At 38.1% G+C, this 16,720-nt stretch overlaps 1 long non-coding RNA gene across 16 annotated transcripts in view; it reads left to right on the plus strand.

Annotated features, from left to right (window-relative positions):
- Positions 1-16,720, plus strand: part of LOC147369591 (uncharacterized) — a 676,540-nt gene that overhangs the window by 559,650 nt on the left and 100,170 nt on the right. For 11 of the 16 annotated variants that reach the window (XR_015168516.1, XR_015168514.1, XR_015168513.1 and 8 more), the window contains one exon: positions 6,670-6,770. This is a non-coding gene — a long non-coding RNA (uncharacterized LOC147369591). Of the gene's footprint in view, positions 1-3,703; positions 3,861-6,669; positions 6,771-9,046; positions 9,125-9,621; positions 9,737-16,720 lie in introns of those variants that run through there. The other 5 variants (XR_015168526.1, XR_015168515.1, XR_015168525.1 and 2 more) reach the window with 5 other exon arrangements.

Consider the following 16,720-nt stretch of genomic DNA (forward strand, 5'->3'; position numbering starts at 1 on the left):
TCAGCCATAAATAGGAACACATTTGAGTCAGTTCTAATGATGTGGATGAACCTAGAACCTGTTACACAGATTGAAGTGAGTCAGAGAGAGAAAGATAAATATTGTATTCTAACACTCATATACAGAATCCAGAAAAATGGTACTGAAGAATTTATTTACAGGGCAGCAATGGAGAACAGACATAGAGAATAGAATTTTGGACATGGGGAGAGGGGAAGAGAGGGTGTGGTGTATGGAGAAAGTAACATGGAAACTTTCATTACTATATGTAAAATATATAGCCACCGGGAATTTGCTGTATGGCTCAGGAAACTCAAACAGAGGCTCTGTATCAACCCAAAGGGGTGGGATGGGGAGGGAGATGGGAGGGAGGTTCAAAACAGAGGAGATATACATATACCTATGGCTGATTCATGTTGAGGTTTGACCAAAAACTCCAAAATTCTGTAAAGCAATTACCATTGCATAAAAAAATTAAAAAAAACTTACTATAAAGTAACAGTGACAGGCACAGTACTGGCATAAAGATTGAGATATAGATTAATGGAAAATAATTGAAAATCCAGAAATAAATCAGTGTAATTATGGTCAGTGTTTAACAAACATGCCAAGATAATTCAATAGTAAGCATTTTTGTTATAATTGAAGTGCTTTAAAAAACATTTTTAGGACTATCCATGTTTTCTAATTCCCTTATATCAATATTGCCAGTTTGTGAGTTATGTGGTTTGTGTTTTTATATATGAGAATCTTATTGTCATAAATTTATATTTTATATTCTCTTGTTAACTTTTTAATGACTGGGGTATCTAGATAATGACCCACTTAATTCATTACTGATATGGCTAATTCATGTGTGTTTTTCTTTTTGCTTGATCAGTCTAGTTAAAGCTTTATTAATGTTACCAATCTTTTAAAAGAATCAACTTTAGGTTCTCTTAATCTCTATTTTATCAGTTTTCTATGTCACTGATTTTGCTCTCATTTTTATTTTTCCCTTTCTTATATTGCTTTATGTTTAGTTTTCCCATCTTTTACTATATTTTTAAGATCTTCAATCACTAATCTTATATCTTTACTTTTTTCTAATAATTCCTGATCCACTCCACAAGTGGAGTGGATTTTTTATTTTCTTTGCTTTTATTTCCATTCATTATTTCATCTTATTGTTATGTCCACACTATGACAGTTAAAGGACTAGCCTAAAATCCCTTGAATAGGGATTTACAGACCCAAAATTTGAATCTAGGCCTTTGGATATCAAACATCCTTCCAGTGTATCAAAGCTGCCTCTCCACCATGCAGAACCATTTTGTAACTCTGTCTGAGTCTTCCATTTAGACATTTCCTTACATCTGCTTGCAGTCATGGTGAAAAGAAAGTCCATAGCCAGTGCTTTCAAGGTACCTGTATCATCTCTTCTGTTTGAGTATAAAACTATAGGTGTCTCTTTAGAGAGAAATCAGAGAGAGTGCTATGGCATTTCTTGAATTGTTCTCATTTACATGGAGAACTGTTTCACAGAATTCAAAATGTAATAATATGTAGACAACACAACCGCAAATATTGTAATTAACATCCTGAATCAGAAGCAGAAAAAAGCAAAGAAGATGCTTTTGATCATACAACATGCTCATGGATTTAAAAAACAATAATATCTTGTCAAAATCTTTGTTTTGTATGTTACTTTCCCTACTCATACCTTTTCAAAAAATCAAAGTTATTAATATCTTCCCAGTTTTGTGAGAAAAATTGATTTAACCATTTATTTTGACTTTGAAATACTACTCTAGGGGTTTTTCCAAGAAATGTTTTAAGAAATATGTATTGGAATTTTAAGGGACTTTAAAATCTTTTTTTAATAGAACTTCTAACCTTAGAGTTAGAAGAGTCCATGTAGTGCTTGTCTTATTTTACAAATGAGGAAAAACTTTCCCATTAAAGGAGGAGAAATGTGTCCAAACCAGTGATCAAGTGAGGCTCCGGACCCCAAATAGTGTTTGTGTGTGTTTGAATGTGTGTTTTATTATTTTAAAATTTTAGATACATAGACATTGAACTATTTAAGTCTTTCCAAATAAGGTTCTAAGAAATTGAGAACATCCTTGTAGAATGTTCTTGAATCTTTAGTTATATGTAATTAATTATTTGGAAATAAAACAGTACTGTCTTGGAAACAACTGGTGCTTCTAAAAATGAATGAGATTTAAAGACTTTTAGGTAATACCTTCCCGTAAGACCTCGAGTATCTATCTGGCTACTTCCATATTCCTTCAACTGAGATTCTTCCCTATCGCTTTTTAGTCATCAACTCCCAGATTAAATTGAAAGCAAACTAAGTATCAACAAAAATAAAAGCAGTGGGTCAAATCAGTTATAATACACTATTCCCAGATGCTAAGATATTATTGAAGATGCATATGTGTGTATAAATGTTATAGGTTTGTGTATATTAATCATGTGTATGTGCTAAGTTGCTTCAGTTGTGTCTAATTCTTTGCAACCCCATGGACTGTAGCCTGCCAGGCTCCTCTGTCCATGGGATTCTCCAGGCAAGATTACTGGAGTGGGTTGCCATGCCCTCCTCCAGGGGATCTTCATAATCCAGGGATTAAACCAGAGTCTCGCCTGTCTCCTGTATCAGCAGGCAGGTTCTCTACCACTAGCACTACCTGGGACCTGGGAAGCCCTATATTACTCATATTGTAGTACATAAAATTCTACCCCGAATCGTGTACTCAAATATATGCATGTATGTGTGTGTGTAGGGGATGGTATATTCAATGAGTTGTAGGTACTCTTTATTTTTGTTATTTTTAACTATATAATTTCCTAATTTTTGGCAATGAAAATATACCTTTGTTTTAGGAAGTAAAGCTTTCTTTTAATCTTTAAATAATCATACTTAAATCAGTAGGGGACTGAAGTCAGCAGCAGCTCACAGCCAGGGATGGTTGGAGGGGAAACTGTCACAGCCCACACTGAGCTGGGTTGAAACTTCATAAAATAAGTTGAGGGGGCTCTGAACATCGGTCCAACTAAGCCAGGACTTGAGAAAGGCTTAGGATCCCCTAAATTTTCAGTCAGAAACCAAACTGCCCAGGGATCTTCCCTCATGTTCAACCCAGAGGAGTTTGAAATCTGAGTCTTGCATCAGCTCCACTGCTTCTGGCAGGGCTTGATAACAAATTATGTGCTCTGAAGGCACCTCTCCCATGTGGAAAAGGTTGTCAAGTAGAATCTATTTACACAGTCACCTGAATATCTTTCCACCTCACTGGAGCCTTCCCCCAACAAGCAGGCTCTTTCTTTTACAGCTCACAGTGGACCACTTGCTAAGAAAGAACTTACATTTTTTTTCTTTTTAAAATAAAGCCAACTGGAAACCTTTCCATTTACATTCTCAATTTACATTAAACAGTAACAAATATGATGAGAAATGGCCTTAATTTTCTTTGTTTATTTTGAAACTTTATGTTGGAAGAGAAAACAATGAGATACTGCGAGCCCTGAAAGAAGCAGATTAATTTATAATTAATAAAGTAATTCAGGTCAATTCAGTTTGATGGATACTCATGACTAATCTGTGCAAACACTGCCAAGTTTGGTGGAAAATAGTGAAACAATAATATATCCTTGTCCCCAAGAGTTTCTAACCCAAACATTATCTGAATCCCATTTTTCTGGGGCTGTCTGCTTACAGGCACACCATCTGCAGGTTTCCAAATATCTGTACAATCAGCATGCTGTTTGTGGCACCCTTAGCCAGTGACATCACTTCCACAAGCATAATGTGATGTCACCACAACTGATTACTAACAGTCCTCTTGAAAGGATGGAGGGAGAGGACTGGAATGAAGGTACGTGAACAAAGACATGCCTGTTACTCAGAAAGAGAAGGAGCCATATAATTAAAATTGCTTAGAGAATAAAGTAGCTTCATTTCATCCACATCCTTTCAGATCCTCAATTTGCTTCAATTTTAAGTGCTAACATACCACTCTTAATAATTTGTGTCCTACGACTCTTTACCTGAGATACTTAATACAAATTTTAACATAGATTTACTCAGATATGAACCCATACATGTTCAATTACCCCCACACACAATCTAAATGAAGATAAAATATAGCATGTAAAAATGGAAGGAAGTGGGAGTTTTACATAAAAAATATGTAAAATAAACACAATTTTATTTATAAATACATAAGTAAAAATAAGCAAAAACCAACATCAGTATTACAGACAACAGCTGGTATAATTTTGGGAATATCCTTCCTGACATCAAGTTGGTTCAGTTCAGTCGCTCAGTCATGTCTGACTCTTTGCGACCCCATGGACTGCAGCATGTGAGGCTTCCCTGTCCATCACCAACTCACAGAGCTTGCTCAAACTCATGTCCATCAAGTCAGTGACGCCATCCAACCATCTCACCCTCTGTCGTCCCCTTCTCCTCCTGCCTTCAATCTTTCCCAGCATCAGGGTCTTTTCCAAGGAGTCAGTTCTTTGCATCAGGTGGCTAAAGTATTGGAATTTCAGCTTCAGCATCAGTCCTTCCAATGAATATTCAGAATTGATTTCCTTTAGGATGGACTGGTTTGAGCTCTTTGCAGTCCAAGGGACTCTCAAGAGTCTTCTCCAACACCACAGTTCAAAAGCATCCATTCTTCAGCGCACAGGTCAAAAGCATCAATTCTTCTTTTGTAAAAGTGGGATAATACCTTAGTTTTTTGGGAGGATTGAATAGGTCATGTAAAAATGATTGACTAATGGGTATGTAGGTGCTCAATAAAAATTAGACTTTCTTTAGTGCATGTAACCAGCTCCAGGTATGGAAGAATTTAAAATGGGCTTCAGATTTTATATATTTTTGGTAGTTAATTATAGATTTGATTTCCATACATGACTTCTCTTTAGTCAAATGTAAGTATGCAAAAATTTTGTTGCTGTTTACTTAAATGTAATGTATATTTTTGTAGTGTATTATTATGATTTCCTTAAAATTCCTCACTATGTATATCCGAGATGGAGAAAAGAGTTTGTTTCTTTAGAAAGGATAAGGATTTTTGAAAATAGAAAGGATTTCAATACATTCTTAAATAAGAATATATTTGAGTTGCTTGTAGAATATTTGAGAATTATACAATGATATAAATTGAAAAATGAAAATCTTCTTCCTTTCCATATTCCAAAGACATTTTAGGATGTTGTCAGTTTATTTCTGTACATATCTATATTTTGTTTACAAAGATGAGATCATATTATATTTGCTAAGATTTGATAAGCATTTTATTTAATAACATATTAGTCCTTTCTCATGATAATATGTTATAAGCATAATTTTTAATGACTGAAAAATATGATAGTCACTCAGACCTGTCAGACTCTTCACGACCCTATGGACTGTAGCCCACCAGGCTCCTCTGTCCATGGGATTCTCCAGGCAAGAATACTGGAGTGGGTTGCCATGCTCTTCTCTAGGGGATCTTCCTGACCTAGGGATCGAACCTCAGTCTTCTGCATTGCAGGTGGATACTTTACCATCTGAGCCACCTGGGAAGATTACAAAATAGTCAATTCAATAACTGTATAATTTACCAAACCATTTACTATTTTTGGATGCTTAGATTGTTTCTAATTTAGGGCTATTACATAAATTTATTTAACTAACAAATTTTTTTCTGCATTTTTTTGTTGTTGTCTTCTTTGGTAACAATCAGTTCAGTTCAGTCACTCAGTGGTGTCTGACTCTGCGACCCCAGCACTCCAGGCCTCCCTGTCCATCACCAACTCACAGAGTCTACTCAAACTCATGTCCATTGAGTCGGTGATGCCATCCAACCATCTCATCCTCTGTCATCCCCTTCTCCTGCTTTCAATCTTTCCCAGCATCAGGGTCTTTTCAAATGAGTTAGTTCTTCACATCAGGTGGCTAAAGTTTTGGAGTTTCAGCTTCAGCATCAGTCCTTCCAATGAATATTCAGGATTGATTTCCTTTAGGATGGACTGGTTGGATCTCCTTGCAGTCCAAGGGACTCGCAAGAGTCTTCTCCAACATCACAGTTCAAAATCAGCAATTCTTCAGCACTCAGTTTTCTTTACAGTCCAACTCTCACATCCATACATGACTACTGGAAAAACATAGCCTTGACTAGACAGACATTTGCTGGTAAAGTAATGTCTCTGCTTTTTAATATGCTGTCTAGGTTGGTCATAACTTTTCTTCCAAGGACCAAGCATCTTTTAATTTCATGGCTACAGTCACCATCTGCAGTGATTTTGGAGCCCCAAAAGTAAAATCTGCTGCTGTTTCCACTGTTTCCTCATCTATTTGCCATGAAGTTATAGGACCAGATGGCATGACCTCAGTTTTCTGAATGTTGAGCTTTAAGACACCTTTTTCACTCTCCTCTTTCACTTTCATCAAGAGGTTCTTTAGACATATCTCTCTTCATATATATTGTATATATATTTTATAGATTACATGTGGATAAGATATAAAAATATAAGTGCATGATACATATATATCTATGAAGAGAAAGAAGGACTTTATAGAAGTGGATATAAACATGTATTACCTTTGTAAGATTTTTGCGTGCTTGTTTTTTAGTGTGAGTGATGCCAGAATCACTGATCATTGATGGAATTTCTCCCTCCCCCCTCCTCTAGGAAGAGCTCACCTGGGCACAATCTGAAATCCCTTAGAGAAGCTTTCTTAGAAGGACAAAATAATGGGAAATCATTGAGGAAACCCTCCCTCAGAAGAACTGGTGAGTGATGTCTCTGATAAGGGACAGTTCATGCAATTGGACAAATTTTGTTTCAGGAATTTAGAGATAAGCTGTCCCATCACCTAAAAGCTTTTTTAATGGTGGATTGGGGCAGATGCCAAATGAGAGAAGACTGACACTGTGTCTCAGACCATGTGGAGCTTTTGTCAGTAACTCCATGGAGAGGCAGTGTATGCTAAGTACACTGTAGTGTACTTCACATAGGCAGCGGAAGTCAAATAGATTACCCCTTTTCCACACATCCCCATGTCCTGGCCATTCATGCTCCCAACTTCCTTGGATTATCCAAAGGGATGGAAGGGCCTTTGAAGGAGATTCTGAATTTTCTACAATTATGGTAGGTGGAAACTCCAGCAATTAGTTGAATAAAATAAAAGAGATGGAATTACATTTGCTCTCCAGGTTTGTAAGGCCCTATCCGTTGAACAGAACTGAGAGGAGTTACATAGAGATGTAAAAACATACATTGATTGAGGTATTGCCAGGGCTACTGTGTTGTTCAACTCCACTGTACAGCCTTCACGTAATGCTTGTGGCTCAGGGTGGTGCTAATAAATGTACACAAATTATATTTGTTATTTTTCTACTTGTTATTATAGAAATGTTACTGTATGTGAAAGTAATTTGTTGTATTTAAAGTCTCAGAGTGCTATATTGTATAAAGTCACCATAATTTATCTAATCAATCTTCTATTGATGTGCGTTTTAATCTACTATTTTCCTATTCCAATAATGCTGTAATGAGCATCTTTTTACACATATTCTTGTGCATTTTCTACTTGCTTAACTTCAGGTCAGTACCTAGAATCAGAATTAATTGATAAAAAACCATTCCTATTTAAAATTGATACATTTTTATCCTCCGTGGCTTCAAATGTTTATTAGCTCACGCACAGATGAAAAATAGCCTGATTTGTAGTTTTCTTTGTTAATGTATGGCCAGGGTTTGAATGTCCCCTTACTCAAGCCAGTTCTGTAGGTATATGTGTCTATGTGCATCTGAATTGTGATGCGGAAGGAATTTAGTGGCTTTGCGGACACACTAGCAAGCTGTGTACCAACACTTTTGCCTCCTGGGAACCTGGCTAGACACCACATCACCCATCTTTCCTTATGGTTAATTGCGATCATGGGACTGGGACCTGGACAATAAAAATAGGAAGAAATTGGTGTCGCTTTGAGTCCTTGGCCTTAAAAATGCTCCCACAGAAATCTCGAATATCTTTTGCTTTTCCCATCTACCTGATGAGTGCAGAGTTACAGGAGACCCTGAATTATTGTGTGAAACGTGGCCACCCTCCACCATCAATCCTTTCCTTGCCATCTGTGTACCTCAGGCAGTGCAAAACTGGTTTTTATTGTTAATGCAATAATAGCCCCTGGCTCAGGAATTGTTCTTTTTATAGCAGTTACCCTACTGTGACTACCACAGGTGCTGTTTCAGATGTTGATACCTTCTGAGATGCTGCCAGTATTAGCCAACCTAACTTATGTTCCTTTTAACTAGAAATTTATGACTAGGACAGATCAAACCATGTGAATTAGCCAGGGGATTGTATCCGAAACTGGGTTAAGTGCCATATTTTGGCAGAAGGTTAAAAGAAAGCTTAGAACCACACAGAAATATTAATTGAAAAGTGGTGTATGTCCTCTCCATGGCAAGACTTGGAAGTTTGTTCACAAATACCCAGGATGTGTGTGCTGCTAGTAGCTTCTCACTTGTGATTTCCAAAGACTGCCCAATCACAAGCAGGGTCCCCATAGAGCAAAATAAATCAGGATAAATGTTTAGGATTTGTGGAAAGAGCATGTGTCAGAAGTCTGGGACCCAGTTTCCAGGCTGCATCTGCCATCGAAATGCTGTGATCTTGGAAAAATAACTTTCCTTCTCAATTTATGCATGTGTGTCTGTGTGTTTTAGTCGTTCAGCCATGTCTGACTCTGTGTGTCCCTATGGACAGTCAAGCTCCTCTCTCCATGGGATTTCCTCCTGTAAAAAAATCATTGTGACAAACTAGATGTGAGATTGCAAACAGTATACATCTTGTTTATGAACTCTGATTGATCATGGGTCTTTGTTGAAAGCAATTCTGATACAACATTAAGACTTTTAAAAAAAAAGTGTCATGTTTTCAGTTCCAAGCAAGGTCTTGGAGCAGCATATGAGTCATGTTTTGTCAGGTCTGTATTTAGTGAGTATTTGGATCCTAAAAAGGGTATTCATTGCTCATTCTTATATTTAAATTTTATTTCAGTGTCTCCGATCCAATAACAGCAGAAGGCTACAGGTTAATATGGGGAGTGATATGTTATGAGTATGAGCTTTAAAGTTAATAAACCAAGTTCAAATCCTTGTTCTTCTACTATCTTGTTTGTGACATTTGGGGAAAATAATTCATTCTTTCTATGCATCACATATGTCATCTTCAAATGTTAGAAACATTATCTATCCCATAGGTTCTTATTGCAATAAAATGAAAATAATGTCTATAAAAAGTTCAGTGCCAAACTTGCTACCTGCTAAATATCACATATGTGGCAATCAGTCTTGTAGTCAGTGTCAGGAAGGAGAATGTTAAGTGGGACAGCATGAGGGGATGGGTGAGGTAGCTCTTGGAAAAATTCTCATAAACATGGCTGTGGACCGAGAATTGAGAAACTAGGCAGTGCCTAGATAAATATGGATTTCATAACATCTTGCCAAATTCCCTATGAATTAAGGCCCCGAGTCTTATCCCTTTTTGTCCTCTCCTAAGTCATTATTTTCTTTTCTGTAAAATGAGGATAACAAGTTATAATTTCCTTTTATTGACCGATTACTATCTGGCAGGTATGGTGCTGCTGCTGCTAAGTCACTTCAGTCGTGTCCGACTCTGTGTGACCCCATAGACGGCAGCCCACTAGGCTCCCCCGTCCCTGGGATTCTCCAGGCAAGAGCATTGGAGCAGGTTGCCATTTCCTTCTCCAATGCATGAAAGTGAAAAGTGGAAGTGAAGTCGCCCAAGTCGTGTCCGACCCTCAGCGACCCCATGGACTGCAGCCTACCAGGCTCCTCCATCCATGGGATTTTCCAGGCAGGAGTACTGGAGTGGGGTGCCATTGCCTTCTCCAGGTATGGTGCTAGAATCTCTATATTCATTGTGCTATACAATCCTGAGATGAGGCCAGGAAGGCAGATTTATTAGCCCTGTGATAAAATGGAGGCTTTCTGTGCTCTGGTTCAGTCAGGTAGAATATGGAAGAGCTGAGATTAGAACCCAAAAACCTGAAGCCAAGGGTGGTCATAAATACCCACCATGTTACCTATCTCGGAGCATTGTGCTAGGGTTAAATGGAGAACAATGCTCAGTATCATGCCTGATACATATGTGCTTATAGAGAATAGTTATTGTTCTTCCCTCTGATGCTTAGCATAGCTTTCAAGCCATCTTAAATGGTGTCCATAGGAATAACCTTCTAGCCTTAATGGTGGGACCTCAGCTATCAGACCGTGATGCTTAGCTATAGAGTTTCATATTGAATTGACATTTTTAAATCCAACCAAAACCTGATTTTTGTGAAACATTTTAGTCACCAGTCACCTCCATGTTCTCCTCTTAAACGTTTTTTCAAAATTGTATATGCTTCCAATGACCAAACTAGCACATGGCTCCACCCATTGAGCTGCTTCTAAAGGTGAAAGACAATACCCCAAAAGTCCACAGAGGAGGCTTGTGCAACCTCAGTATTTGTTCTGTCCCCAAATAAAGTCTGAGAAAGGAACACCTACCCTCACACTGGTAGCTATAGGGAACACACACACACACACACACACCATGCCTCGTGTCCTCAGTTGCTCAGTTGTGTCCAACTCTTTGTGACCCCATGGACTGTACCCCCCAGGGTCCTCTGTCCATGGCATTCTCCAGGCAAGAATACTGGAGTGGGTTGCTATGCCCTCCTCCAGGGTATCTTCCCTATCCAGGAATCAAACCTGCATCTCTTGCATCTCCTTGCGTTGGCAGGTGGATTATTTTTTTTTTTTTTTTTACGACTAAGCTACCCGGGAAGACTGAAATATGCCTTATCCTACAGTTAAAAATTCAATATCTTCTTTCATCTTTTTTTAGCATAGTTATTTCCTTTGTTGGTTTGTTTTCTTTAAAAGGCTAAACTAATGGGCTTTTCCTCTTCGTGGCTCATGAAATTAAAACCTTTACTGCTTTACATATTGTATTTTGTGAAAGCAATCAGTTCTCACAGCCAATTCATAAGAGTTCTAAGTCTGTAATAGAAAGAGCTGCTATTTGTAGACCTTGTATAATACTGTGCACCACGTAATCAAGTCAGCGTTTTGTATAACACAACAACCTTGTGAAAAGGTGCTGTCATTGTCTTCTGTTACCAAAGAAGGCAATGAGACTTAGAGAAATTCAATCACCCCCTCATAGCACACAACCAAAAAGGAACAGGGGCTTCCAGTTCCTATATTCTGAGCATTTGACTATTGTACCTAGTTCTTTTTTATCATTCTATTTTTATTGCTGAATCCGTATAAGAATAACATTAAAAATAAGAGGTTATATTTATTGAGTGTATACTGTGTGCTGTATACTTTTTTACATTATTTATATCATAATTCCTTTTTCTCTTATCACAACCTATGAGTTATATATATTATTTGTTCCCATATTATAGATTGCTACTGAAACATGAAGAACTGAGATTACTTGTCCAAGGTTATACAGATGAGTTAGTAATAGATCTTAGATTTGTACCAAGTCAGTGTAACTGCAAAGTCGATGTATTTAACCACACAGGGTACCACCTGAAGTAAAAGTGTAGAGACTTCTTTACTCCTCTGTTTGAATCTACTTAACATAAACACTGTCTTGTATTTTTCCATTCCCAAAGAGTATATACTGTTTCAACACATTTTCTTTTTCAGTCTTACTAAGAAGAAAAGTTTCATCTTCTCTCAGAAGATGCTATGGAGATATACATATATTTCTGTAAGCTTATTCCACACACATAAAGAGAGCAGACATCATTTATTTATCTCAGGAGAAATCTGGAAATCCCAGGACTCCAAACACTCCTCAAGTGGAAATTTTGAAAGAAAAAATATGTTGCTATTTTTGCCTGCCTCTCCATTCCCAGAGATTTTTGCTTTTCACTCTCAACTGCATGGCCAACTCCATGGCTTTTGTAGAACACTGACTCATCGTAATACGCAATTGCATTTTCTCTTGTTTTATTCAGAACAGGTATGCACTCTAGTTCTTCTTTTACTTCTTCTTTTTTTTTTTTTTTCATTTAGTTTTCACATCACCTACTGGTTTGCGGGCTCCATAATATGTTTTTGATGAGGTAGGATGCATTTGGAAATGACCAAGAAGACTAATAATAGCTCATGACAACCACAGCTATCTGCCATCACTTGAGATTCCCCTGGAATATGTGCCCTTAGAATCCCACTGCCCCACACTCCTTGTCATCTTGCCTAAACCCTCTCAACAGTTTTTCCTTTATTTATCACCAGGATCACTAAGAGCATTTTGTTTAAATGGATAATTGAAAGATAGGAATGTTTTTGTCCCAGTGTTAATAGGGTCATAGGATTCAGTGGCAGAAATGATTAATATGGAATCAGAATTTCTCTGTTCTAATGTGACTGTCTAGTTATCTGGCTATTTTCCCTAAAATTGGATATAGAATGGCTGTTACACATGATTTAAAGGGCTTTTGGACATTCACCTTCAGCAAAGCTCTCCTCTATTTAGTGAGGCTGAGGATGGGTGAGAAAGTGAAAGTGTTAGTAGCTCAGTTGTGTCTGATTCTTTGAAACCCCATGGACTGTAGCCCACCAGGTTCCACTGTCCCTGGGATTTCCCAGGCAAGAATACTCTAGTGGGTTTCCATGCCCTCCTCCAGGGGCTCTTCCCCACCCAGGGATCAAACCCGGGTCTCCTGCATTGCAGGTGGATTCTTTACTATCTTGAGCCACCTGGGAAGCCCTAGGATAGGTGAGAGCCAGAGTCAATGGTCTGTGCCACTAGTAGAAGCATGAGCCAATTTACAGACTCCATCACTAATTAAACAACATCTAAAGACCACTTGCAATGTATCAATCACTTTCAGTTCAGTTCAGTTCAGTCACTCAGTCGTGTCCGACTCTGCAACCCCATGAATCACAGCATGCCAGGCCTCCCTGTTCATCACAAACTCCTGGAATTCACCCAAACTCATGTGCATCGAGTCGGTGATGCCATCCAGCCATTTTATCCTCTGTCGTCCCCTTCTCCTCCTGCCCCCAATCCCTCCCAGCATCAGAGTTTTTTCCAATGAGTCAACTCTTCACATGAGGTGGCCAAAGTATTGGAGTTTCAGCCTCAGCATCGGTCCTTCCAATGAACACCCAGGACTGGTCTCCTTTAGGATGGACTGGTTGGATCTCCTTGCAGTCCAAGGGACTCGCAAGAGTCTTCTCCAACATCACAGTTCAAAAGCATCAATTATTCGGTGCTCAGCTTTCTTCACAGTCCAACTCTCACATCCATACATGACCACTGGAAAAACCATAGTATTGACTAGACATTGTTGGCAAAGTAATGTCTCTGCTTTTGAATATGCTATCTAGGTTGGTCATAACTTTCCTTCCAAGGAGTAAGTGTCTTTTAAGTTCAGGCTGCCATCACCATCTGCAGTGATTGTGGAGCCCCCAAAAATAAAGTCTGACACTGTTTCCACTGTTTCCCCATCTATTTGCCATGAAGTGATGGGTCCAGATGCCATGATCTTAGTTTTCTGAATGTTGAGCTTTAAGCCAGCTTTTTCACTCTCCTCTTTCACTTTCATCAAGAGGCTTTTTAGTTCCTCTTCACTTTCTGCCATAAGTGTAGTGTCATCTGCATATCTGAGGTTATTGATATTTCTCCCGGCAATCTTGATTCCAGCTTGTGCTTCTTCCAGCCCAGCATTTCTCATGATGTACTCTGATGCCAAAAAGAGGGAGAGGAATAAGGCACAATGAATCAGTCAAAGCTTGCTTGTGGAAACCTGCTACACACTGGCCACTGTGATATGTCCTAAGCACACATCTGTGGAAGGCTGTGTAGTATAGCTTCCTAGAATCCAAGCAAACAAGAAATTTAAACATAATGAAAGAGAAAAAAATATAGCATCCTAGGGATCCTATATTTTTTTTAAAAATATCAAAGGGGTATTTGATTCAGATTAGTGGTATAAGGAAAGGCTTTGCAAAGGAGGTACCATGTAGAGTGATATCCAAAGAAAGGTATGTTTATTTTCTAGGGTGGTTGTAACAGTCCCACAAACTAGTTAACTTAAAACAACAGACATGCAATCTCACAGGTCAGGAGGCTGGAAATCCAAAATAAAAGTGTCCACATAGGTTCCTTCCGGAGCTTCTGAGACAGAATATGTTCCGTGCCTCTCTCCTAGCTTCAGGTGGTTACAGGAAATCCTTGGTGTTCCTTGGCTTATAAATGCATCACTCCAACCTCTGATTCCACCTTCATCTTGCCTTCTTCTCTATGTGTCCTTTTCTCTTTCTTACAGGAACATCCTTGTTGGACTTAGTACCCATCTTGATCTAATACAATCTCATCTCAATAATTATCTTAATTGCTTCTGCAAAGACCCTATTTACAAATAAGGTTTTATTCTGCAATTCCAGATAGACATGAATGGCTGGCGGGCATTATTCAATGCAAAGGAGTAGGAACTATTTCAGAGCATAACTGGTGAAAGGGCATTCTAGGCAAAGAGAATGTAAAAAGAAGGCCTAGAATGAAGAAAGAGCATGGCACCCTCAGGAAATGTTTTAAAAATATCAAATTTGCTGCAAAAAGTCAGGCTAGGGAGAGTTGAAAGAGATAAGAGATGACCAGAAAGTAAAGTTTGTAAATTAAGCAAAAAGATTTGGACTTATTTTCTGAGAGTAATGAGGGACAATGATGTTTGAGATAAAAAATTAATATGATACATACTGTGCTTCAGAGAGACCACCCTGGCCTTGGGTAGAGAATTATCATGAACACGTTGAGGACAAGGTTCTAGTTGGGGGGCTGCCACTGGAGTGGAGATGAGAGAGGATGGGGATGTGAGTCATAGGAATGGCCTTGGAGAAGGAGGCAAGTTAGGTATTTGGGAAAAGAAACAAGATATTTAGTTTAAAAGGACTTATGGGACTTTGCACTTAAAAAAAAATGCAGCTATGTGAGGTGGTAGATGTTAAAGCTTCCTTTGATAGTCATTTATCAATACGTGCTGCTGCTGCTGCTTCGTTGCTTCAGGCATGTCCCACTCTGTGTGATCCTATGGACTGCAGCCTGCCAGGCTTCTCTGTCCATGGGATTCTCCAAGCAAGAATACTGGAATGGATTGCGGTGCCCTCCTCCAGGGGATCTTCTGACCCAGGGATCGAACCCGGGTCTCCTGAATTATAGGCAGATTCTTTACCGCTGAGCCACCAGGGAAGCCCTGTGTAATACATACATCTATCAAATTGTTGCAGTGCACACCTTAAACTAATACAAATTTGTGTGCCAAGTACATCTCAATAAAACTGGTGGGGAAAGCAAGAAAAAAGGGAATGAAGGACTTGCATGGGTTAAGTTTCAAGGGAAGGCAGAGATGTACAGATTTCTATATGCCTTAATTTCTAAGCGATTTTTGTCTCCTAGTACCTGACTTAATTTCCAACCGATTATAGTGATTTTCCTTAGAGATAAAAGTGTTTAATATAAAAAGTGACTATACTGGGACAATTTCTTTAGATCCCCCTGTCATAATTCTTTTGTTTTACAATAACAGTAATTGAATATTAACTAATGTAAAAAATAAGAGGATTTATTTACTCATATCCTGAAAGGTAGGCTACAGGCTTGGCTATATCTCATGATTCAAATATAATAGTCACTTTTTTTTTCTTTTTCTGTCCCTCAGTCCCATTTTTTTCCCCAGGATGGCTTTATTGTTAAATAAACTCTTATTTGGCAAAACTAATACAATATTGTAAAGTTTAAAAATAAAATAAAATTTAAAAAAATTAAAAAAATAAAAATAAACTCTTTCTCTGATGGTGGAAACAAAGTCTTCTGTAGCTCCAGCTCATATCAACTTTCTACTCACTGTCCTTTAGGACAAAAAGAGAGTCTCCCCTACTAACTGTCAATTTCTTGGGAAGAGACTAATTGGCCCAGATTAGTTTTTATTTCCATTCCTGATCAATCTTTTTCCCCGAGTAAACAGAATACTCTATTAGGCCTGGGTTGTGTGACAAAATTTGGGAATTAGTGAACTCATCTGAGCCTCGTGGACCAAACAGATTACTTGGAATGAGTAAGACATGGTTCCCCAAATGAAGGGCAATGAAGCACACAAAAAGAGTAACCCAAAGTGATAGATATTCAACAGACACACTGCAGGGGTTCCAAGCAAAAGCGACTGTCTTAAGGCACGGTAAGGATAATGCTCTTAATTCATGATTTATTCCATCAGTTTTTGCTATTTGCCTATTTCATTCATCTAACCATTCATCTGTCCATCCACCCATCCATCTGTCTGTCCAATCACTACATGTTTGTGAAGCACCCACCATTTAAAAGTAGCTAAGGAATTCAGAGCTTAATAACATGTGATTTTTTTTTTTTTTTTTTGTCCTCTAGTTTCCTGTGATCAAAAGGGAAAGACAGATATTGCAAATACATATTTGGAAAAGAATGAGGCAAGATACAGAGATACTGGTTTATTAATATGGATGAATTCATTTTGTTCAATGGATGAATGAATGAATGAATGAGCCCAACTTGCTTGATTAAAATATTTACTTTCAGAGAAAGGGAGCAAGACAGATGATTCATAGCTTCTAAACAGGTCAAAATGAAATATTTAGTAGCACTATAAATAATGAACTACTAAATATT

The sequence above is a fragment of the Bos grunniens genome, chromosome 7 (genome assembly GCF_055505025.1).
Source record: "Bos grunniens cultivar Pamir isolate PY7600 chromosome 7, Bosgru_T2T1.0, whole genome shotgun sequence".
Lineage (NCBI taxonomy): Eukaryota > Metazoa > Chordata > Mammalia > Artiodactyla > Bovidae > Bos > Bos grunniens.